Source organism: Rhagoletis pomonella, unplaced genomic scaffold (genome assembly GCF_013731165.1).
Source record: "Rhagoletis pomonella isolate Grant_MI unplaced genomic scaffold, Rhpom_1.0 Rhpom_scaffold_00002, whole genome shotgun sequence".
Lineage (NCBI taxonomy): Eukaryota > Metazoa > Arthropoda > Insecta > Diptera > Tephritidae > Rhagoletis > Rhagoletis pomonella.
The window spans coordinates 100,610,675-100,617,143 of record NW_023458556.1 but is presented as its reverse complement, the minus strand read 5'-3'; the positions used below and the strand labels follow the sequence as shown (position 1 = coordinate 100,617,143).

The 6,469-nt window shown below is 35.9% G+C and overlaps 1 long non-coding RNA gene across 1 annotated transcript; it reads right to left on the bottom strand.

Annotated features, from left to right (window-relative positions):
• Positions 1-309: 309 nt before the first annotated feature.
• Positions 310-2,422, bottom strand: LOC118734252. Its single transcript, XR_004992365.1, has 4 exons — positions 2,195-2,422; positions 1,643-1,727; positions 1,448-1,582; positions 310-565 (listed from the first exon to the last, which is right to left on the bottom strand). It is a non-coding gene; the product is annotated as an uncharacterized LOC118734252 (long non-coding RNA).
• Between the last annotated feature and the right edge of the window lie 4,047 nt (positions 2,423-6,469).

Below are 6,469 nucleotides of genomic sequence, written 5' to 3'. Positions count from 1 at the left end.
GATTATAACCCTCACTACGTAGAATTCTCCTTTCTGCGTGCGAAGAAAAGGAACAGAAATCCCCTTTTCACAAAAGTATATTTCTTGTGCATTATTTGGGTGTTTTTAAAGTTGAAATACAAATTGTATTAATGGAGTGGCAGCACCAGTTTTCCTCCATCTTGTTTATATTAACTACCCAAGATTGTTGTGCGGATTTTCACCATCGGAATATTGCTATTAAATACAGAATTTCGCCAAAGTGTACACTTAAAACATCACAAATGTATAAAAACTAATAAATACGTGTTAAATTGAGTTCATTTATTCCATTCATTTGCGTGAAATTCATCAAAACATTGTGCGGAAAGTGCAAGTGTTTTTTTGCAAATAACTCTTTAATGAATTAAAAATGTAAATTCCCGGTCTCGGATTGTTGTTGGCGTTAAGACGCGTCGATTGATACCAGTCTCGAACCTTTTCCGTCCATTTTGACCTGGTTCCTCTAAAGTGCACTACTACCCAATAATCAATGCGGAGCTTTTGCGAATGCGAATATTGTTCAAGTGCACTGATAAACGTATATCTGGAAAACAAAATGATACTTTTTTGACTGTGGAGATGCTACGTTAAAACTTTCCCACTATGTCCCCCTTCTTTTGTAATTTATAGTCAAAGGGTAAGCTCTTTCAATAGGTATTTCCGGCGGATTTTTCAACGTCTAGCTATAAAGAGAATCGTTGATTTGCGCGGTAAAAGATAACCTTTAATTATGTGAGAATTATGTAACTATCAAATATTATTTGTCAAAGGTCTGTTGAAAAAACTGGATGCAATGCTAGTTTTGTTTCTACTTTTTCTTAAATAAGTGTAATCATTTTTTTTTTCATAAAATGGCTTATTGTTTATGATTAGGTTCCGTGTTTTCTTTTTTACTTAGCAGAAAAACGCACCTCTGTGCGCTCGAAAACAAAAACATTTATTTTATTTTGTGATAATTGTCAAAATTTGCACGCAGCGGATTAAAAATAAAATGGAAAGTGTAAAAGTTGGCAGCCAAGCTCACAAATCAATTAAGAATCAATGCAAGGCGAATTTAGTATCTATAGAGCAGTGGGACTTGGCATACAATATATCGTTAGTATAGTATGGAAAGGGCGTAACTCACATCGTCGCTGAAATACAAAAAGCCGTAACTAACTAAAAATCCAAAATTCACTTTTTGATTGATTATGATGCATTTCATCGAATCATAAGTCCCCACATCGATTTTTGCAGCAAAAAATTTTAGTTAGTTGTGTTAAATTGTTAAATGAGTGGGCATAGGGTAGATTGTGCGCAGTGCTAACTTAGATCGCACTCTCGGTACAATTGTCTTAATGAGGCAATAATCATGGTATCAAAATAGATTTAATGTGCCCGTATAAACGCATTTAAGGGGATTACGCATATATTCCGGGTAGGATACCTTAAGCTGCGAATGAGCGGTAATGATCGAGATTGGGCCACAAACGTGACTGCCAGTAATAAGCGCCGCGCCTCAATATGTTTTCTCCATTCTGATCATCTCCTTTGTCACCCATGTTAACAACTCGGCTAAAAGCTGTAAAGAAAGTAGACAATTTTAATGAGATGCAACAAAAATTACTATTTTACTACATACCTCGTACTAACGCCATGTGCTGCAATTTATGAATGACAGTTTCAACCATTCAGGAAGTGACAAAAGTGATATGCACATAAACCAACTAACGGGATCACGCAATCGGAAAAGAATGAAAAAAGTAAATATCTGAACGTTTTTGACATCTGCCTAAGAATGAAAACAAACAAAGAAAATGAAAGAGGCGCGGTAATTGAGTGCGATTATAGGTTTATTCGCGTATTGATAGTTTCTGATAACTATCACATCATCATCAATAAACAAAATTTCGATCAGCTATACTAAAAACCTGCAAGTTTTTGCTAGTTTTGCGTTCGCGTACTTTTTCTAACATTTCTCGCTTCGAGAGATATCAGATACAAATTCATGAGAATTTTGCTGCTGAAATTTTTCTGCTGGAAGAATACGCGAATACACCTATTATAAAATATAATAAGTGAAAAGTGTTCATAAAATATGGTTTTCATGATTTAGAGTGTTTTACAATCGCATAAATATTATCGGCACCGATCGATTTTTCAACACCAACGTTCTGGCCAAAAATTCACCCACTTTTCATGCAAATTTACGCCTCCTGGCAAATCAAACCAACGCACAAACTTGTTCCAATCACAAAGCACTTCATATTATATCATAAGTTTGTAATAAATCAAAATTTATAATTAAAATCGCTGCAGAAAACTCATAAAATCGCTAAAAAAAATCACTACGAAGAGGTAGCAGACGATGTAAACCAAACCAAAAAACATCAAAAATGATGAATGTGATTCATGCACATAAGTACACAACTCAAACGTCAGTTGAAAGCAGCGTTCGGACTATCAGAGTAAAATTTTCGGAGCAGATTTTTTTATTAAATAGTATAAGGAAAAATTGTAACATCTCTAGGTCATAAATTTTTTTTGTACAAAACCGCGTATCGTCATTTTGCACAACCGCGTAACTGACATTTGCTGCCAAAAATGGATCAAAGGGGTGCAATAAAGTGCAAGTGTCTGTAAAATAGCGGTGATTTTTGAAAATTTTTTTGGTGATGGTGCTGCGCATTTTTTCTCTCATAAAAGTATGCTCGACAAAATTTTTACAAGGAATAAAATGCGCAGCACCGTCAATAAAAAATAAAAAAATTTCAAAAATCAGGGCTAGATTAGAGTCTCATGAAACTTGCACTTTATTACACTATAATTGAATGGGCTACAAAACTGCATATCCGAAATTTTTCTACAAATATTATTAAGTTATTCACTGCAGGTCATTAGGATGGCACACTCCTATGTTGACCTTTTTTAAGAACTGTTTCCAGCTCTCAAGAAAAACGAAAAAATCATACAACATGCTGCCCAAGTAATGGAAAAGAAATTTTCTTTTAAGTTTAAGCTTAAGTTTAAAAATTTAAAATGGCATTTACCCGTAGGATATGCTATATTTTTGCAAACAATTTATATTAAATAAACAAAAGGAAAACTGTAAATACTAAAGATTGAAAGGGTGTGCAATTCAAATGACGAGGAGTGTATATGAGCAGATGTGATCACTACCACAAGTAAACGCGAGCTGAAAGTGTGATTGTGTTAGTGTGTCATTTCCCCAGTAGAAATTTTATGCATACGACATCGCTGTTGGTGGCATGAGCTTGCTGCTGTGTGTACATGCCAGTATAAATGAACCTTCGTGTCCATTTAACACGCGTGGTTTCTCAGAGCGTATGTGTACTCTAACCATACACTTGTACCAAGAATGATAGTATACAAGATTGCGCCGTCCTGGCGGTTGACATTTGTGTACCACAAGTAAACAAAGAATAAGCGAAAAGAAGAACGAGTTGAAACTGCCAAAGCAGTTCACTTTACAGCGAAGAACGTGTTTTAATTTTGCTAAATGCGAAAATATTGCATTTTTCATCTAATCTTTTAGAGAATATGTAACGTTTTAGTGCACTCCATTGCTTTGCAATTGAGGCTGCTTCAGCAAACGTTTTAGTGCACTCCATTGCTTTGCAATTAAGGCTGCTGCACTCTCACCGGGCGGCAGCATCTCACCGGGATTGATTAGTTAACTTGCTAATGGAGGCTACTTGGAGCAGAAGCAAAATCATTCTGAGGAAATGCTGTTAATATAATAATAGAGAACACAAAATGCAGCGAATCGTCCCAGCGCTACACTTGCATCTACGCTTCTTGCATCTTGACGGCTGTCGCAATTTAACACACAGCACTTCATTGTATTAGTTTTACGAAGTCTTCAACCCAAAAATCACTCACAAATTGCAAATTAACACAATTTAAACTGATTTTTAACTTATAATTCAAATTTCTCCTTCGCTAATTTGTAAACAGAGGCTTATTTACAAGTTACCACATCTGTCAAAATCGGCAAAACCAAAGTAGCGGTACCACTGACGGCGCCACCTTTGTTCGCTGCACCGTGCACTTGTACTACTGCTGTACTTGTACTATGACTGTATTAATGTTTTAAACATACATAATGCATTAATGGAACAGTATTAAAGCATTCTTACAAGATACATATCGTCGTTTAAAGTACAAAACCGCGTATCAACAAAATGCAAAACCGCGTGTCAAGATAATGCAAAGCCGCGTATGTGAGATTGCATAAATTATTTTATAGAGAGTAGAAACACTCATATTTCAAAATGGTTATCTTTTTTATAAAGCAATAGCAATTCTGGCTAGCATATGTAAGGACGAATGGATAAGGATTGAGCCAAGAGCTTGTGTGAGCAAATCCAATTTTTGGCAGCCAATGTCAGTGCTGCACAACACGTCCGTTCACTAAAATTTTTGTACAAGACTGAAAATATTACAAAAATTCCACTTCAAATGTATCAAGAAGTGTACTTAAAACAACAACACGTATGAATTGTTCACACTAATTCACTCATATAGCAAGCATTCTTCATGAATGCATACAACCGATTTCGACTGGGTACATTTGAATGATTTTGCGTTCACTTTGTTACGCTCTCGCATGTAATGCTTACGCTCTTTAAGCAGGCGCTGACTCTCTGTCCATGCTTGTATATGAGCAAATTTTACATCGATATAACTGTTGCACACTTTGTGCCTTTCGCAATAAATTAATTGCGTTTAGGGAATTAAAACGCGAAATTTTTTTAGTTTAGCGCTTCTTTCGTTCTTTCGTGCCCTTTCAAGTCAATTTTATAATAAAAACGTGATTCTATGGTGACATTGTATTTATTTTGTTCATTCATATATTCAATCCAAACGTACAGAAAACTTCATCCGTTGACTTACACATATGTTAGTGTTTGGCCGAGCTTCTCCTCTGGATAATATGCTCCCAGATAATCCAAACGCAATATTTTCACACAGTCGATTTTACACGGGTCGATTTTGGTTGAACGACAAAAATCTACTAGAACATCGACCCGTGTAAAGGCGCCTTAATCCAGCGAGCTATTATCATTAAAGTTAAAATGCCTTGGTTAAAATTAACAAAAAGTTATTTCATTCTTTCTTTACCGGGACAATTGTTACATCGGTGAGCAACGACGCAATTACTGAACTTTAGACAGAGCAATCCATTTCGATCGGGTTCAAATCGGGCGACTGTGAGGGCCTATTCACGAATTCAAGTGTATTTGTAAAGGTGCTGTAGCTCACTAATGTAACAATCGTGTCGATAAAAAGGTAAAATATAAATTTTAGTTTGCTATTAAAAACCCCACCTCCTTTCTATTTGAAGAGTAAATTTGTTGATGCAACAAAACGGAGGAGATTTTCAGTTGAGCGGAGTAGAGGACTAGGCTTCAAATTATTTCGACAAAACGGAACAAATCTACTCCTATCGGAGCAAAGTCCAAACGATGGCTTATTGTGTATATGAGGAAAATGTACGCTCTTTGTTTGGTGCACAAAGTTAGTATTACCGTATTATTATAGATAATTGTTTCGCAACTTTTCATACCCTTCCTCCCGTAAACTGTTTTTCCCTTTCTCTAGCCCGCGCCCGCATTTTCGCTGCTGTGCGGGCAAAAAAGTGCCCATGTCTGGTCTAAAGTATTATCGATTTGTGGTATTATGTGAAAAAATTTAATTTTAATTTTTTGAGTCTCCTTAGAGGAATCTGAACTCTTCCCCTTGTGCGACACGCCTTAACCGTCTCAAATCGGGACCAAATTTTATATGTGATATCTTCGACTATCGTAGCATCGACGTAGGGGTTGAGGCTTAGGAAATCTGATGTAAAAATTTGCTTCCTACATTTAAGGACCACCCTAATATACATGTTTATTACAGGTAGTTTTTCAATTCATCACATATTGGGCCGTATACATAAAAACTAAGCAATTGCTTTTTAAAAAATTTCATACCTTTCGCTTAAATTTATTGAATTTTAATATGAAATTGAATAAAAGGTCTGAAATTTTAAGAAAAGCATTTGCTTAAGTTTTATACATACGTAGGGCTGCCAGACGTCCCGGTTTTCCCGGACATGTCCCGGTGTCCCGGTCCAACCAACTATTTGTCCCGGTGTCCCGGTCCAACCTTAAAATGTCCCGGATTTCGTTTTAGTGTCCCGGTTTTTGATTTGATTGCACAAATTTGAATAAAAGTTCCAAAATCACTACACTAAGAGAAAAGAGGCGTTGTAATATTCAGAAAAATTTTATGAATTCACTGAGGAAAATAACGCATAGTAAACATGAATATTTTATATTTGATTATCGTTTAAAAATGTTCGTATTTAAAAATAATACTTTCATAACACGCACGCGTGGTGTTGATTCAAAGTCAACATTTAAATGCACATGTCTGGCTGTAGCTGAGTGCGCGAAGATGCTTG